General features: G+C 42.0%; 1 protein-coding gene across 21 annotated transcripts in view; it reads right to left on the bottom strand.

Moving 5' to 3' along the window:
* Positions 1-19,123, bottom strand: part of RBFOX1 (RNA binding fox-1 homolog 1) — a 1,167,105-nt gene that overhangs the window by 1,108,146 nt on the left and 39,836 nt on the right. Inside the window, exon 1 of one of the 21 annotated variants that reach the window (XM_077786822.1) lies at positions 18,469-18,630. The exons of the other annotated variants lie outside the window; for them this stretch is intronic. The gene's annotated coding sequence lies outside the window, so the exon portion shown is untranslated. Of the gene's footprint in view, positions 1-18,468; positions 18,631-19,123 lie in introns of those variants that run through there. 21 annotated transcript variants of the gene reach the window in all.

The following is a 19,123-nucleotide window of genomic DNA, read 5'->3' as shown; positions in this document are numbered from 1 at the left end:
GACCTTCCCTCCCAGCTGCTCCTTAGACCCGTAGCTCCCCTCCTCTGTCCCCTGAGCTGCAGGATCAGGGATGTGTCCCCTCATCCCTTTGCCTGCAAAGGTGAAAGATCAGAAACCCAAGCCTGTGTACACGTGTTACAACTGTCCAAAACCAGGCAAGTTGCCTAAACTCTCATCAGTCTAATTTCCCTCCGTCTCCAATTTTCTGAATGGTCTTCACACACTGAATGCAATCAACCTCCTGCATATCTCTAATTATGCCCCACTGCTTAAAGAAACACAACAATTTATTTTCACTGAGAAACACCTACTTTCAGAAAGCAGGAGGGACTGTAGTTTAGAAAAATGCTGCTGTAAGTGACATTTCATACCCTCTTCTCTGTATTTACTCACTCATGCAATAATGCCCAGTGCTGGAATACAATGGCAGAACATGCTCCTCCCACTGAGTACTGAGGGAAAAAGATGTTTATTCTCAGTACAGGAGATCCAAATTCAAATCTGCAAATGGTTCCCTGGTTTAATGATTCCATTTTATCTTCCCTTGTCACTGCTGCAGAGGAGCAGTATTTGTGACAGTGATTCATTCCCCTCTTACTGATTCTGCTATCTTGTGTCTGAATTCAACTCTGGGAATCATATATCTTCATTTCAAGAGCCATGTAGACATCACTGGTGTCCAAGAAAACCTAAATTCTCCATACACACAGAGGATTAAAATCTTTATTTCATTGCTCAAGTTAAAAATATTAAATCCAGGTAGTTTTCTATATCCTGTTGCATCACTCCATTTGAGAAAAATACCAGCATCTGAAAGCCAGGGAGAGCTCAGTACAGCTTAGAGCAGCAGCAAAACTCTCCTCAGCTTTACTGAGGAGGGAAGCAGGCTCTGGACAAGGCAGCAAAGTCCATAAGAGCAGCAGGATATAACCTCTTGTCTCAGCATCTGGCCCTTGGCTGGCTGCAGCTGAGCCAAATCAGGAAGCTGGAGACAGGAATTCAGAAAGAAAAGCAAATCCTGCTTGTGGTTTATTATTAGACCAAATGATTATTTTTATTATTTATTATATTATTATTATTATTATTATCACCACTTTTAATGGAGGGATGGGACCATCAGGGGGCTAAGAAAGATTTATTGCTCAGACAAACATCAGTCTCAGAGGCCGTGCAATCTGTGAGAACAGCTGGCCATAGCTCAAAGTAGGCACAAGTTCTCTGTCACAAGGCAATGTAGAACTTTCTGATGCAATGGACAGTTGCCACAAAGTTTATTTTGTTTTTCTAACCTATCATCTGTGTCTTAGGTTGAAAATGGGGGTGTGTCTTCTATTCCCATCTGTTAGAGATGGGGCAGTTCTCCTCTGTTCATTGGGCAGGTTCCTTTATCTCTTCCACACCCAATCCTATCTGCAGGAGATCTCTTCTGTTCATGGGCCATTAATTATTAATTATCTTCTGTCCATGGCCAGTGAGTGTCCCTGCATGGCTGAGAAAATTCCATCATCCATGGGGAGATGCTCTGCCCAGGGGAGGAGCCAAGCATTCCTACCTGGATACAATCTGACCTGGGAACAGCACAGCAGCCTTTGCCCCCTGCATTCCCAGAGGAGCAGCTTTCTTCCCCCTGCATTCCCAGAGGAGCAGCTTTCTTCCCCCTGCATTCCCAGAGGAGCCCAGGCCCATCTCCCCCATTCCTGGAGCTCCAGAGGAAAACTCCCCCCTTGTGCAGGATCCTGCTCCAGCAGAAGCACAGCTGGCACTGCAGGAGGGCTGAGCCACCCTGGATGGGACTGTGCCACCTCCCTGACACACAGGGGACAGGGCCTGCTCTGACTCTGGCAGTGTTGTTTTGTATTACTGCATTTTTTTTATTTTTCCTAATAAAGAACTGCTCCCATATCTTTGCCTGAGAGCCCCTTAATTTCAAAATGATAATTCAGAGGGAGGGGGTTGACATTTTCCATTTCAAGGGAGGCTCCTGCCTTCCTCAGCAGACACCTGTCTGTTCAAACTAAGACACATCTTTACTTACTTCTACTGCTCTGCAGACACTTTTATCCAATGGGCTGCCTCTCACACGTACACATAAATGCTTCTATTACAACTTATGAACCCTTAGCTTACTCTATACAACCACACCCCTACATCAGGAACCCTTCACCATCTTATCAGTGCAGTTTCTCACTTACCTAAGGCATATTCTTACTTACAACTACAGAAACATAAGTTTATGGTTTTTCTACTCGATGTCTGTGTATTTTATTTTTACATCAATCCAAGATTCTTTTAAAGCTGCAGATCAAACTCTTCAGTATCTGTGGAAGTTTCTATCTTTCCCTTTCCCACAGTGCTTCTGCCACCCAGGAGCAGCAGCTCGGGGTTGGAGAGTGAAGCCAGCTCCCCTGCACCCCTCACCAGGGCCACCTGCCCAATTTAGGTTCAGCAGGACTCAGAGGTGCAGGAAGGGCCTGCTCAGCCTCACAGTGCTGCAGTTTGATCAGAACTGGGCAATGAGCAGAGTTTAAAACTGTCTGGTTTGCAAAGAAGAAACCAGCTACACCCAGGTGTTGGAATCCTGGATGCTGAGAATTTTAAACTTTCTGTGCTGAAGGGCACAGACCCACAAGAGAATACTAGGTTTGACCTGAGGCTGTGGGGAAGGCTTCCAAAATGGATTGATAGCACTGGGATTGCAGGTGTGTCGTTTGATTAGAAGTGTCTAATATCACATGGTGGGAAATTTAAAGTTTGGGGTTTTGTAATATAGAAATATATATGGAGCAAGATAGAGGTTTTAGGGCTTTCTTCTTCACCTTCTCCATGGGTTTGGGTGGTATTTTGTAACTGAAAGAAAAGTCCACATTGCAGGACACAGGTGGTTGGTTATTGGGTTAAAAGTGAAAATAATTTAGGTGTCATTTCTTAGTTGCATTTCTTAGCCTTAAAAGACCTTGTAGAGAAGGATGGTTTGCCATTTGTACTTGTTAGTAGAATGCTGTAGAACTCACACCTTGTAACAGAGATAAGAAATTCTAAACATCCAAGCCTGAAATGTCATCTCAAGTGCCTTCAATCCCAACCTCAACAGAGAAAGAAAAACAAAGCCAAGATCCAGCACCCAGGGACCTGCTCTTCCAAACAGGCTATGATCAGGAAAATTGACAGTGCAGAATTGAATGGCAACACAGCATGGCATGGGAGCTGAAACTGCTCCCTGCTCAGCACTGACATCTCCCCTGCAGACAGCCAGGCAGCCACACCTGAGCTCTGAAATCATGGGTACAGACCCTGGGCATGTGCAGGAGAAAGCTGCAATTCAAAGGAGCTCTTACTTAAAGGAAGATTTTAGTGGGCTACTACAGAGGAGTGGTTCTAGTGTACTGTTTGCAGTAAGATAAATAGATTAATTCATAAATGGAAAAAGACAGGACACCTTTTTTATCCTCATTAGAGGAATGAAGGGATAAAAACTGTTTTGAACCATCTTGGACGTCATAGTCTGGACTTTTATAAGAGCAGGTAAGATCTTCAGCAAAAAGTGAAACAGGGGAAACCTCCAAATTCTGCTAAATTACAGCACATTTCCCTTTCAGTGCTGCTTGATGGTTGTTCTGCTGCCTCCAGGAGCTGCCCAGGCACACACCTATAAACACTACAAAGGCTTCAGACCCCCTGGCTGTCCCTGCTGAGGGCACAATCTGAGCCAGGCCATCACTGCCTGCAGTCAAGGATGTCCTCCCCCAGAATATTAAATGGCCTTTAGAGCAGCTTTAAAGGCTACAAGAGGAGAGAAAATCCCTCCCAAAGGTACACTGCACTGCCAAATCACTCTATGATTCTTACTTACAAGATGACAGCCACGGCTCTCAGTGTAATTGATGTTTTCTTTAAAACCTTCTTGAAGAAACAACCAGGTTCTGTGGCCAGAGTGCACTGGAGCAAGTCTTCCTGAGCTTTTGATGGATTTGGGCCCTGATATGGCAAGCAAAATTCTGTGATCTGTGCTAGGCAGAAGGTCAACAAGATACATATGATGGTCTTTTGTGGCTTCAGGAGCTTCTGAACAGCAATCCTTTACAATCCATCGTACACATCCCCATATTGCCTTGATTAATAAGAGCAGAGTCCAGGTCAAAATATTAATCTCTGATGTACTGATTTATAAAATACTGAAGTGAGTTCTAGTCCCTGTAGGCAGAAGATTGAAGTGCCAGAGCTCTGTGTGAACATCCCTGAGCTCAGGTTTGTTAGCCTGATTTGATTTACACTCAGTAGGTTCTGTTCTGCAGGGCTGTGCCCTTACAAACAGCATTGCTGAGCCTCCTTCTCCTCCCAGGAATGCTTTTGTGGCTGGTTTAACAGCAGGTGTAAGGCACCCAGCACATCCCAGAGACTTTCCTGCTGTCTCACTGCCTCAGGTCCCAGCCCTGGCAGGTGACACACCCCTGGGTGCCAGAGGAGAAGCCAGGTCCCAGCCCTGGGACAGCACCCTCCTGGCCAAAACCCCTCAAACCCAGCTTGCCTCCCCTCACACCAGCCACTTCTGTGCCAGGGTGGTTTCAAAAGCCAGAAAGCGCCAGTGAGGCCTCTCCAGGTCAGCCCTCATGTCTTCAGCAAATACTTTCTAAAAAGATTAGAAGGAAAGAAAAAAAAAATCGATCTGATGTGATTTTTACCAGGGGAACACATTTTGCTGTGGGCAGAGGTAGAGCTGTGCCACTTCAGCAGAGATGCCAGAGCTCAGCACCCACAGTGGCACAGCACCTGACCCAACAGTGCCAGAAACTGGAGCTGTCAAGTAGAATCCAGCCAATTTTTGAGGCATCACATCTCCTGCTCCATGCCTAGGAGGGGACCAGCCCTCCACAGAGCAGAAATGCCACTGGACTCTAATTTCTATGAGTTTGCTGTCTCCTAAGTGTAATATCTAATTAGTATCTAACCTTTTTGCTCTTTGGGGGCATCATTTACATATTCACTGCATGGTTAGCCATACCAAGTGCTCAGACTTCTGAGGATAAGAGGTCTGTTATGACTTTGTTGGAAACCGGCTTAATTTGGAGCAGCTAAAGGATTAACAACCAGGGGGATCACCAAAACATACAAATATATATGTTTACTGTTACTATTAGTGTTCACTGAAAATGTAATTAGCAGGCTTAGCTCAGATTCTTGAAGGTTAATAAAGAGCTGGGGAGGAGGGTTTGGTAAAGGAGGCACCTTGGGGACAGGAAACATCTGCCCTGTGGACAGCTGGGTGAGGCAAAGAAGGATGGGACATCATCCCCAGAAATTCCTCTGAGATGTGCTGTGGTAAAAGCAGAGAACATTTATAGTTCTCATATAATATATGTTTTTTCTCTGACATCTCCCCACGATTTTCTAAAGCCATTTTGATTCTTGTGGGTCCCTTCTGACTCAGGATTTTCTGTGAGAGACACATGGATCTCCCATTCTGAGTGTCCTGAAAAGGAACATCACCATGTCCTCAGCACATTCCAAAATCTCTTACGTTTAAACATTAAATCAGGCCAAATCTAATTAAATAGATATTTTAAATCTGATCTGTAGTGGTGCTAATGAAAGCAGGTCATAGCCCTCTTTTAACCTTTTTTCCTATATTCCTAACTAGAATAAGAAAAGTTGTCTTTTTACCCTTGGAAAATCTTTGCAGTTGCAGCATATGACTGGTTAGGAAAAAGTGAAAAATGACAATTTGTTTCCATGAAAAATTTAGGAAAATATGTGTTCTCTCCATGTAGTTTTTTATTGCTTTTAGTTGATTTGGTTCACATACAAAATGCACTGAAAAACTATTTTTAAATCCCATTATTTTAAATCCCATTATTTTAAATCTCATTTATTTTAAATCCCATTTCTTTAAACACCTTGCTTTTATTTGTAAACAGTAAGAAACTTTCTATGCTCTAACCTCTAGAGTTATATACCATAATATCCTGCATTAGTAAAAATATTATTTACCAGGGCCTCCAAAGGAGCTCAGAGACTGGTGCTAAACCCTTAGGAATATTCTCTTTTTTTTTTTTTTTTAAGGAAGGATTATTGATAATCTTCTAGGACTGGAATTATGTTTATGGCAGCTGGCAGATCTCGTGTAACCATTCCTACAAACTATTCCCACGTGGATAATTTCCTGTGGGAGCTCCCTGTGTCCCAGGAGCAGCTGGGGAGCTGTGGAGAGGCACAGACTGTGCAATAAAGCCCAGGAGGGGTCAGGGCTGCAAACCCCAGCTCCTCTGCACACAGACATCTCCAAGCCTACCAAGCTCATTACAGTCTCCAAGAACTAATGATGGTCACTAATTATCAATTCCAGCAGTTTTCCTGACAGAGAACACCCTGCAGTTTGTCCTTCCTGCTGACACCAATCCCACAGAGCATCCCCGCCCTGATGTAAAGTTATTTATCTCTAGATTTACCTGGAAAAACTACAGCATTCCCTTTCAATAACAAGGGAAAGCCTTCAATAACGCCATTAAGTAACTCACACTTTGCTTTTTCTCATTAAGAGGCATTTAAAAGGAAGCCATTAAATTTATAGAGGGTTAAAACCAATAAGAAAACTCAAACTGCTCACACATTAACTACTTCACCCTTGTGCCTCCCAGGCTGTTGCTTCCTTTCTTATTACCAACTTGCAATAAACTTCTTCCTTTACTGCCCTGCAACTGCAAAAAGGGGATGGTGGCTACCCTGTGCCCTGATTTATGAGCAGAGGAAAGCAGCAGCCCAGTGTGCATTGCATTATTGAGAGCTGTGGCACAGCCTCCCTAACGTAAAAAATGATTCATGCTTCATGCACAAAGTGTTCAGGCACATTGTTCCCTGAATCCCTGGTGTTTGTAAACTTCATTTATCTGTGGGCCCAAGAATAGGGAGAGTTTTGTGTTCAGCTGATAGAGGTAGGGCAAATCTGAGTTAAAACTTGGGTATGTCCAAGCAGCACCCTGTGCCATGAAAATGAATCCTACAAGATAATTGTTGGGCATAATATATATGTAAGTTATTTTCAAAGAGGTCAGAATGCTTTAAAACATGTTCATATATTAATAAATGTGAAAGACAGATTCAACTTTTTTTTTATTCTAGATAAATACCAAAAATTAGAGCAGCCTCCCTTACAGATAATACACTCATTTAACTTCTCTTAAATTCTGTTTCTATTAAACCCTCTCTTAGGCTTTATCCACAGATCCAGGATTTGGGAATTCTGAGTTCCTGACACACACATACAGCTCCAGGATTTGGGAATTCTGCACTCCTGACACACTCACAGCTCCGGGATTTGGGAATTCTGAGCTCCTGACACACACACAGCTCTGGGATTTGGGAATTCTGAGCTCCTGACACACACACAGTTCCAGGATTTGGGAATTCTGAGCTCCTGACACACTCACAGCTCCAGGATTTGGGAACTCTGAGCTCCTGACACTCACAGCTCTGGTGGCTGCTCTCAGAGAGGAGCCTTTGCCTCATTGTGAGCTGAGACAGAGTCAGAGAAGAAAGGCTCTGAGCACACTTTTCTCTCCTCCAAGGCCACTCTGACTCTGCTTTTTATCACTAACTTGATGTGGGATGGGAGAGGTGGGGAGGGGAGAAGGAGAGGCATCACCTTGAGAGTGAAATTCAACATTCAGAGGGGGTTTGATAGCATATTGCTCAAGAGAGAAAAACAGTTACACTGATCATCTTGTGGAGTTTAGTAAAAGGACAGAAAACCTGTCTTACTGACTATTAAAAACAGAAAAGAAAAAATTTATTTCTAATTGGAATGAAGTGGATCCCACCTACTATGGATTTGGGATAATCCTCATGTACATGGGTTCATGTGCTCTCCATTCCTACAGTGATTTATCATTAAAATTTGATTTTGAGGGGACTGCAATGTAGCTTATTAGACAATTGAATAATGGAGAAGAGACAATAGTGAATTGATTTCTTTAGTACAATGAAAGCTGACAACAAGAAATTAAACATTACTAAGTTTTATTATAAAGTGCTGGATCAATACCCCTGGCCGGAATGCTCTGTTTTCCTAATTACATCAGCAGACCACGCATGTTCTGATTGATGAGAAAGAAAGGAGATGGAAGGATGGAGGGAAAAAAGGGAAAAACGTGTCAAAGAGGCAGGCTGGAGAGTGTGAAGCAAGGCTGGCACTGCTGCTGTTTAAAGGATGCTGCTGCAGCTCTGAGCCCTGCCTGAGCCTTATTGCAGGGGCTGCTGCAGCAGCGGTGACACTTTCTGTGCCACCCCCGGCTCAGCAGCGCCTGAGCAGCCTCTGCTGAGCCATGCACCGCTCAAAGAGCATGAGGGAGCTCCTGGCAGCCCTCATGAAATAAAACAATCCCAGGGAGGAAGCCAAAATCCCCTTAGTGCAGAGCCAGGTGAGGTTTTGTGGGGGCTGCAGCAGCTCAGCGCAGCTCAGGAGGTTTCTGGTGAGGCACAGGAGCCTCCAGGCCCCTGCTCCGAGAGCTGGAACCGAGGCACGCTGCGCTGATCCCACTGGGATTGTGCCAGTCGTGTCCCCATGCCAGCACGGATGGCAGAGGGGAAAGGACAGGAAAATGATCATTGCTTTCCCATTTCAGCGGCGTTGCTGAAACGTAAATTGGAAGGAATTTAGAGATTTTAGAGCAGCTAAGATTTTAGTTAGAGATAAGCCTTACTAGAGTTAATTAACATAAATGAGTAGGCCTTGATGAAGTTAAGAGTTAGTAGTTAACTAATAATTGATTGCTTGTCAGCACAATGTTTAGTTAGCTGGGTTGATAATGAAGAATACACAAACTGACAAAGAGCTTTTAGGAACATAAGACAATTGTGGCCTCCTCTGTTCTGAAACCAACTGAAGACAAGGAATGGGAGTTCTACCAAGAGTTCATTTGTTATATTGGCATTGAAAAGGTAGAAAGGTCAGAACGAGGAAGACTTCATTAACTTCCTCATTTTGGGACCCCTCCCATGAAAGGGACACTGACCCACTTTTAGGAACAAACCACACATGCTGAATGGCTTTTGGAGTAATTAGCATACAAAGCGGGGAATGGGATGTACCAAAATTATGAACATGGATTTGTATTTTGTGTATTCAATACTTGGATGGATGAAAAGACTCTGTAATCACCTGGAAGCTGCGGTGTGGATTTGGGAGCGATCCCACACACAATAAACACACACTTTCTAACTTTAAACTGTTAGAGAGCTTTTGTCCATCACAGTTGGATATTGGTACTAGAGCAATATCCATATTTTTAATAAATCGTTGCCAACAACCTTATTAACCAGAATGTTTAAGCAAGGTGCTCAATTAAAGAAATCCTGAGTTTATCCCCTATGGGTTCACTTGTTGCATTCAAGACTTAGATGGCAAATAGATGAGTGTATAAGGGACAAGGTTCTACAAATAATTAATAATTCTGATCTTAAACTGAATTACATAGACAAGCCCATATTCTTGAGGTATGCCTTGGAGTAAAATACCTATTGGAAAATATTCTATAATCCTGGCTCCTGGATGCTGGCAAATATTAGTTGCACAGCAGTCTCAAAGTCATCCACCTCAAATTTGGGGAAGAAAATAATTGAGATCTGCAGGGTACCAAGCTAGAAAACAAATTTTAGTAATCTGCTTAATTCTCTGTGCCTGGAAACCCCATCTCTGAGAAACAGACCCAGGCTGCCAGACCAGGATGGCCTTTGGAGACAGCAGCACACCCTGGGGACAGAATTTGCCCAGAAATTCAGGGACACAGAGCTGCTAAAACCCAGCCACAGCAAGGGCAGACAGCTTCAGCAGGACTGCTGTCCTGAGAGAATGAGAGGAGGGAGAGCAGGGGACTGGGGAGACAGAAACACTGATGGAGAGACAGGTTGGACTTTCCTGTGATTTCATTTGAAAGCAAAATTCTCTTGGATCTAATTCTATTCTTCTCTGCTTCTTTTTGACTGGCTGCTTTCTAGGGAAACCATTGACTTAGAGGAAAGATACTAGATCAAATATATGGAAAAAATAAACAATTACTGTAAGTTGGAAAAAAAATTCAAACCCAAAGGATAAAGAAGATATCTCAAACAAAAAGAGAAAAGAAAATCAATAGTGAAGTGGCAAGATCTGTAAAAATGGACAGAAAAAAGTATCAGCACACAGAATAAGAACTCGCTAATGATCCAGATCAAAGGGAAACAGGAACACGAACATGAGGAATTGAAGATGTTCTGAATGAGAAATACAATATCAATATATAAGGTATGAATAATTGTAAAACATCAAAGCACCATTCAAAATTCACAAGTCTCACACTTGAGATTTATGAAGTGGTAGGAGAATCATCAGGAGCAGTGAAATTCAGGCTGAATACTGAGGGGGAAAAGCTAAAAAACAAAGCAACAGACAGGACAAGGTGGTTCTGGAAGGACTTGAGAGTCAATTCAGTCCCTACAGTGAACTTGATAAACAAAGAAAGTGAAAACTCACTTTTGGTTTTAAGCTTGCAGAAGGTCAAGAGAAGAAACTACTGTAAGCTACTCTGGAGAAACAGATATTGTTTTATCCAGTACATTGTAGCTTCTATAACACAATCTCAGCTCTTCATTCATTCCTGAGCTACTCACATCTGAAGTCTGAAAATTCAGGTTACTGTGGCAGGTTTTATCATCTCACACATGTTCTGTGGCTACTCTGCATGGACTGGAAAATTCTCAAACTAGTTTTTGCATGATCTGTCTGTCTGTAATCTCCTGAAAAGCACAGACAAAGAACTATCAGAGTAGCTCTAGCATCAGCTGGAAAACAAGATTATACTATTTAGATCTTTTAAAAACCTCTTACACAAGAGAGGCCAGACCCAAGTGTCTTTGAAGGAAATGGGAATCTTGCCATAAGCACAAGAGATTTTATTCAGACAGGAAGTGAATGTTGAAGTACAGAAAACTGTGAGACACTAAGTAATCACTGCTACAGTAAATCCAATTAGTAAACAACACCCCTAATGCTAAGAGCCTGTTCCTTGAATGGCTAATAGAATTGTTTCGCTTGGATGGTTTTGTTGCACATATTCCCCCTTTTTCCTGCTTTTTTAATATTCTGTTCATTTAATCAGGTTGAATAAGTGACTCAGTAAATATTTGGCTGCTGCCTGCTAATTCAGGTAAGAGATTTCATCCTCTTGCCTTTGTTCTGTGTAAAACACAGAAGGATTGGGCTGCTAATGGAACAGATCTCAGGTGAGCAACTTTAATTCTGAATTAACAAGTTTTCTGAGTAGCTAATTTATGTTTCTTAAAGCCTTATGGCTTCAGTCTCTGTGTTTCTGGAAAAGCCAGATGACAAAGAGAATTTGTTTTAGGGAGACTTTGAAGCTGGTGAGATCTGACTGCAGAGGGCAGGCAATGGACTGGAGGGGTCCTGAGTGAGGGAAAAAAAGTGGAATTCAGTGCTGATCCATGGGAAGTGATGCACACAAGAGGAAAAGCCATCCTGGATTGACAAAATCTGGCACTTGTTAGCATTTGGGGAAAAGAATAGATATCTTGAAGCTATAATAGGCCAATTAAAGTGTCAGTTCAGCACTCAATGGAAGTGAAAGAAAATAGCATGGTAGGACTTACTAGGAAGGAATGGAGAACGGAAGAGAAATCATCATTATGGCATTGAATAAATCCACTGTGAGCCCACAATTTCACCATTTTGGGCAGCTTTGTTCCTCATCTTCTGCAAAATAATCAACTAAAATTAAAGTAGAGGGCAGAACAACAATGATAATCAAAATTACTCAAGAATATTTAAATCAAATTCACTTAATCATGGGAGGGAGGAAAGCAAAGAGGAATATAAACCTGGGAGCAGCACAGACAATGGGGAAATTGTTGCTCACTCTATCCATTAACACAAAAATTAGAGAGGAAGTATTAAAATTATCAGCATGAACATTTGAAGCAAATAAATTCTGCTTCATGCTGCCCTCAATTGCACTGTGGAATTCTCTGCTTCAGGATGCAAAAGGTTTACTTGGATATAAATTCATTTGATACATACTAAAAAAAGTCGATTGACAGCTTCTATTTTTCCCACCAAGGCAAGGGGGAAAATATTTTTTCCAAAGAAAAATTCAAAGCAGGAAGTTATTAAGAATGAAATGCATGTTCCTCTCTAGAACCTTAATGATGGCCTCAGCATTTTCTTTATAATGGGACTTCAGGAATTAGGAGAAACTGCAGGAACAGTAATTGAGATTTTTTTTTTCTAGCATCTTCCACAGGACAGGTGAGCCTAAAGAAAGGGAGCCTGTGCTAGGCACCATAGTTGAACCACTGAACATGTCAATAATGCCAAAGATCTGACATAAATTCCCAGCTTCAGCCTCCTTCCACAACCTGAGGCTGATCCTTTCACTTGTCTGTCTTCTTCTGAGTAAAAACCTTTCTCCTAATCCACTCCTCCTGATTTACTCTGCAGCCTCTTTGTTTTGGGGCTCACTTGCCTGGCACAGAGTGCCTGACATGGTCTGGGACACAAAAACTGCCTGGTTCTGTCTTCTGGATGCAGCTGAAAATAAATTCAGCACACTAAGATAATATTTATATTTTATATTTTATATATATATATCCTAATTATATATTATATATTTATTCTTTATATAAATATATTTCTCTTATTTATATATAATATTATATTTCTATTTTAATATGATACTTGGGCTATCTTTGGGCCAAAAAATAAACACCATGCTCCATTTATTCTCCCAGTTTAGCTGCTGTTCACCTTCACAGCCACAGGTGTGAACCAACACATTGAAAAATCAAGCTAAGTCAGACAAATGTCAGCTGCTGTTTAGGGAACACCTGCAGGAAATAGTCTGCACAGCCTTTAGTGCTCAAAGTGCCTCTCAGTGAGGCTGGAAAGGCTTCTGAGGCCATTCACAGCCCAACCCATAGAATTTCACTTCCATTCTGGGATACTGCAAAGGATTCCAGACAGATGTGAGAGGTGCTTCCTCTGCAGCAGGGCTCAGAGAAACATTTGAAATGAAGAATTTGATCTGGATCAGGCTGAGGAACCCCAGCTCTTTTTACATGCCCTGAAGAGCTCTGGTCTAGCACAGAGATAAGTGCACTTTGCTGTGCTTCCAGCAGGTTCATTCCAATAAAGCTGATGCTTTAAGAGTCCATCCACTCTGAATTACAGATAATTAATCTGCTCAGAAAGGCAGAAAGCAAAACACATCTACAGCACCCACAGTGCCAAAGAGACAAGGGCAGGCTGCTCAGCAGGAGAAGGGCCAGAAATTCTCCATCCAAATGCATTTCCACAATAAAAATCAAGCACAGCAGAGACAAAAACCCAAACCAGTAAAGCTCAGTCTCCACAGACATGTGGCTTTTGAACTGGCATTAAATTGCACACGGAAGTTCCAATAAAAGGACAAATTATTTGATTCTAGGCTGTATCCATCGTCATGAGCTCCCAAGCAGGGGCTGAGGGGCACAAAGCAGGATTTTGGTTGCATTCTTAACTCCCATAAACACCAAAGGGTGGTTCTGGCTTTTTGGTTTCTCTTTAAGCAACTAAACTCCTCCCAGCTCATGCTGATCCTCGCTCAACATCACTCAAACTCCATCTATATCTAAGGCCCAGGGAAGGCAGTGGGAGGTTTTTGCATTTGCAGAGCCAAGCCTTTGGTTCTAGATTTGTAAAATGCTTCAAGCTGAGCATTTCTGCCCCCGTTGCCTTTTGCAGAGCTGGTGAAAACTTCATAAAACCTAATAAAATTCCAGCCATTTTTGAGTTCTGCACATTCTGTTCTTGATCATAAAGTGGGTTATGCTTTACTATTGCCTTCAGGCAGAGTGTTTGTTGCAATTAAATGCCTTGATACTCTTATCAGAAATAGAAATAGCCAAGGAGGAGTGGCCCAGGAAGTTTTCAAAGGGGTTAAAGCCTCCTTGATGGGTTCATGGCTGGGAGCCCCAGGTTCACAACACACCTCATCCTAGCAAAGTGATCCACAAAATACTGAAAACTGTATTTTCCTATTATAGACACCACCTTCACTTTCTATTCAATGTAGGCATCAACTCAGCCCTGCAAAAATTTGAAGTCAAACCCAATTTGAATTCTAGCCAATGGCAGAGCTTTGCCATAATTTGTATTGTTGCAGTGTTTGCAAGCAGGAGCAGCTGCCTGTTCCTGTTCCAACACAAAGGAAAAGCTGGTGCCTCTCCAGGAAGTGAGGAGGAAATTGCAGAGAGATGAAAACAAACAACTGGAACAATATCAGGTAGCAGTGAGCTGGCTCTGAGCACAAGAGCAGCTGTGGAATTGCTGCAGGAAACCTCCTTGCACCATGCTGCCTTTGGGGCAGAGCACCCTCATTCCTGGGTGATGGGGAAGGTTGGGCTCAGAGAGGGTTCTGAGGGGCTGCTGAAGGATGGACAAGGTGGTGGTAAATCAAAGCAAAGCAAAGCAATGCAAATCAAATCAAATCAAATCTCAAATTTCATTTGCAACTCTACTCTTGGCACTATGGATAAGGTACATGAAGTAGCAGAAATCAGGATGGTGAGAAAAGGCTGTATTTTAGTTTTCTTGACCAACCTCTAAGGAGATCTCCAGAGAGGGAGAGGAAGCCTGTGACAACACAGTGGAAGCCCATGCTGACAGCAGGACTTTTTTCCTATAGTGACATTTGTGAGAATGTCACATGGCCCAGTCTTTGCACACTGAGATGTCAAGGCTCAAAGATAATTCCTGGTGCCTTTCAGTGCCCAGAGGCACTACAATCCAAAAGAAAATAACCCCAAGCATGCTGTAAGGCCCAGATTATCAGTCAATAAACATTTATCAAGAGTTTCTGCACTATTTGAAGACAGATCCAGAGCCTGCAGCCCTCAGCTGTCATCACATCCAGGAATCTTCATGGCAAGACCCCCCTCCCCAGCAGATTTTTTCAAGAATGGAAAAATCTTTTCATTTCCTTTTCCTCCAAAGCTAATTGTCCATCTGGCTTCCAAAGAGGTTAATAAACTGCTGCAGCCAGCAAAAGTCTTATGTCCAGATAAAGACACCAAGTCTTAAAAGAATTAAGAACAGAAGAGAGCAAGGCAAAGTCTCAAGTTTACCAGGAGGAGGAAATAACAGCCAAATTTGCCTCAAACTCTTAAAAATTACACCAGCTCTGACCCTGCTCCTTTGGCCTAAAGGAAGAGTAGGTAAGATGGGGTTTATCTTCTTAATATCCATGTTCAATTTTTCCAGGAATGGAAAAATCTCAGCATTCTTGCTGACAGCTTCTCTCAATAAAGTTCCTGGAACAGGCTTGGGCAGGGCTTTGCAGGCACTCCAGTCTGCACGTCTGCTGTCCCTCTCTGTGCTTTATTATCCCCAGTACATCACTGGTGGGAAAACATTGCAGTGATGTATTACTAATAAATCATTAGAGTATTGTCACCTCGGTGATGAATTGCATGAGCACATTGCTAAAGTGCTGCTCCTCTGAAGACATATTATGGAAAAACAATTTCCTTGGATTTTTTTTTTTTTTTAGGGAGTTAAGGTGCACACTCACAAGCTTATTTCTCAGCTTTTTTGATCCCTTAAGAGTGAAATCACAATCCAGCATTTTTCTACACCTTGTAGGTGAAATAGTGTGAAACCACTCCACTGCACTCAACCCCATTAAGCAACAGGAAGCAAAACCACATCATATTAAAGGAATTTCTGGCAGGCTGCAAAACAAAGGTTGCTTGAATATCAAATAAAGGCTGGATGGTACAAATTTAGCCAAGGAGAAAGTATTGCAAACTGGTTCATCCAACAGAAGCTTTAATCCTCACTTTCTTCTTAATTCTCTTTACTGCTGATTTCCCAGGGGGAGGAGTGCTGGTTACTCCCAAGCAATGCAGGTTCTGAGAAGTTTCCAAAGAGCCAGGCTCATTTCCACAGCCTGCACTGCACTCTTCCTGCCCCTGTGTCACTTTGGGGAAGGAACCAGCACAGCTCACACTCATAAAAAGGAACACCGAGGCACAGAAAGGTCGGGTGATTTACTGAGATCTGATTGCTCAGAGGAGGAAAAGGCCCCCTAAATTCTCTTGCCCACAGCTAACAGGAACATCCCTCAGCTCCTAAGTGCAGTTTAATGCCACAGCAGGTATTTATTCTGACACCTGCAGCATTTTCCATGTATCACAAGCAGCTGCTGAGCCCCTGTGGCTGTGATGTCACCTCTGAGCACAGCCACCAGCCAGGACAGGCTTGTGGCCCTTCTGAGCTGGGAGGAACAGCTTCTAAGACTGAGTTCTAACTTGGTTTGATTTACACAGGTCTCTGTTGGCTTTTATCTCTGTGTCGAAGACCACCCTGGGCCAGGGGTGGCTCCGTGTGGTGGAAAAGTCTCTCCTCCACCCCGAGCTTCCAAAGAAAGGCTCAGCAGTCTCTGTTGTTTGGTCTCAAGGCAGTTTATTGCAAGTTATCTAAAAGATTTTCTTCTCTGCTGCTGTGGTTTGCTCACAGCTCAGGCAGAGGCACACACACACCCTGACATCCTCTCTGACCCCGACTGCTTCTTCTCTCCCCGCCCAGGGCTGCTGCTCTCTTTTATATGGGACATTACGTGTTACATGGTTACAGTTTTTCCCCAATGCCTATTACCTATATTAAATGGTGATTTTCTACTCTAAACCAATCTGTGAGTGCCAACATCACCAAGAACATGGAGGTAAGGAAGAAGAAAGAGGGAGGACAGGGCAGGCCCAGATCCCTCCATCTTAAAACCTCTGACCCCATGTACAACAATCAAAAATTCTTCCCTATACTTTGTGACTACTTCTACTCTAATATCTAAACTTTTGTGACTTCTTGTTCCACCTTCAAAGTTGGTAAGTCATTCCATGGTTCAAACCCAAAATCACAGCTGTTTCCAGCTGCCTGCCAGGGTCTCAAATGCTTCTGACCTGGGCCCAGAACCTCCAAAAATGTCTGAGGGACATTTTGAGTTCCAAAATGTTTGTGCTATCCATTCTAGTGTCTCTTAAAAGCATGATTTGCACCCTTCGTGGTTGTTGGGATAACTCTGCCTTCACAGCACCACCTCTTCTTCTTTATTCCACATTTCCAACTTTTCCCTTGAGGTCACAAATGGATTTTTTTGTCACCTAATTATGTAGTATGTCCCAAATGGACTTTTTTGTTGGATTAAGTTTATTTTTTTTTATTTAGAGATGGGGTAACTGAGAGGTGTTTTGAAAACTTTTATTCTATTTTTAGTTTTATGTGAAGGGTGAGACAATATAGATGTTATAATTCACACTATTACAATTATAAATTAACTATTTCTTAATTACAATATATTGTATGTGTTTTTTGGCTTATCGGTTGTACGTACATTATGTTGTAAATATTTTAAAGTTAATCATTTAAATTACTTCTTGTAGGTCTTCCTATAAAGCATTTTTATAGTTTTTTTTCTCTAAAATATTTAATCTTATTTGTAAGCCTATTTTTTAGTTTTATTTCTTTTTTAATAATGTCCATCTTATTCTATAATATTTCTAAGTTAGTATTTCTTATCTCAAAGTTTACATATAAATGTATAGTAGCGAAATTTTGATAAGTTTTAAGAATTCTCTACAAATCTATTTTCACATTTTTTGTCACCTAATTATGTAGAATGTAGGAAAGTGGGTGTTCTCAAAGTCCCTTCTGCTACCCTCCTTTCTTGAGCAATGCTGCACCCCAGCCTGCACAAAAATGAGAATAATCACAAAATTACTTTGCCATCTGAAAAATGTAGCAATGGCTACTCTAATTTATCTCCTGGATTTGACACAGGTCCCTTTCCATGCAAGAATTCTCCCTGTGTTAATCTAGAGATAAAGGAGATTACAGTCTCAGAAGCTGTGCTTTCCTTTTCCTCCAAAGCTAATTGTCCATCTGGCTTCCAAAGAGGTTAATAAGCTGCTGCAGCCAGCAAAAGTCTTGTGTCCAGATAAAGACACCAAGTCTTAAAAGAATTAAGAACAGAAGAGAGCAAGGCAAAGTTTCAAGTTTAGCAGGAGAAGGAAATAACAGCCAAATTTGCCTCAGACTCTTAAAAATTACACCAGCTCTGACCCTGCTCCTTTGGCCTAAAGGAAGAGTAGGTAAGATGGGGTTTATCTTCTTACTATCCACATTCAAGGAGATCTGTTAAAAACAAAAAAATATTGGGATGCTTGGACACAAGAAGATAAAGCAAATACTGAAATAGTAAAGTGAGCACAAAAAACATGAGCCAGCACTTCCTGAGCCTGGGGGGGTCCAAAGATCTGCCCTGAAAGTTTTGTGCATCACCTGAACACCTCAATAAAAACGTGGCAATCAAACATAAGGCAGTCCAAACCCACTTAGAGCTCACTACCATCATTCGGTCTCAAATCAGCAAAGCATTTATTCAGGTAACTTACCTCCTTTTTGCAAGCTCAGTTATAGGCACTTCCATGGTATTTTGAGTCTTGACTAATTCAGAGGGATGCTTCATTTCAGGATATAATAAAATCACTCTCAAACTAAACAAAATAAAAAGCAATTCAGAGAGCTTAGTGAGATACAGAGAAGAAAAAAACCTTCAAGGGAGAATATCTTCAAACCTGCTTTTTAAAAGTAGGATTAAAAGACAAAAAGCTCTACTGCAAAGAGAAGATGCAAAGCACTTAGAAATGCTATATTTATTCTGAGCTGAATGCAAACTCTCTTTTCCTTGCCAAGCCTTCTGATTACATCAGACATCGAGTTTTCCAAATATAGCCTGCTAATTATTGATGGCTTTTTTTTATACCCAAGATAAAAGACTGTCAGGGAGTGTTTGAGAGCTCTTCCAAAAAAAGCCTCAAATTTCCCTTTATCTCCAGGATGTAAGTCTTGGATACTCTGGCAGGAAGTATGGATGCCCAGGTGCTGCTCCTAGAAAGATCTCAACATATTCTATATATTTTCCTAGACTTGCATTTGTGATCCTTTGTGGACACCTAATAGAGCAGGTGATACTCCAGGAAGGATTTAAGTATATGGGGAAATCTGAGTACAAACTTCTCTGCCAGGCTCCCAACTTGAACAGCAGCT

The sequence above is a fragment of the Lonchura striata genome, chromosome 16 (assembly GCF_046129695.1).
Source record: "Lonchura striata isolate bLonStr1 chromosome 16, bLonStr1.mat, whole genome shotgun sequence".
In the NCBI taxonomy this organism is placed as follows: domain Eukaryota; kingdom Metazoa; phylum Chordata; class Aves; order Passeriformes; family Estrildidae; genus Lonchura; species Lonchura striata.
The sequence above is the reverse complement of the archived record's forward strand: the minus strand, read 5'-3'. Positions and strand labels throughout refer to the sequence as shown.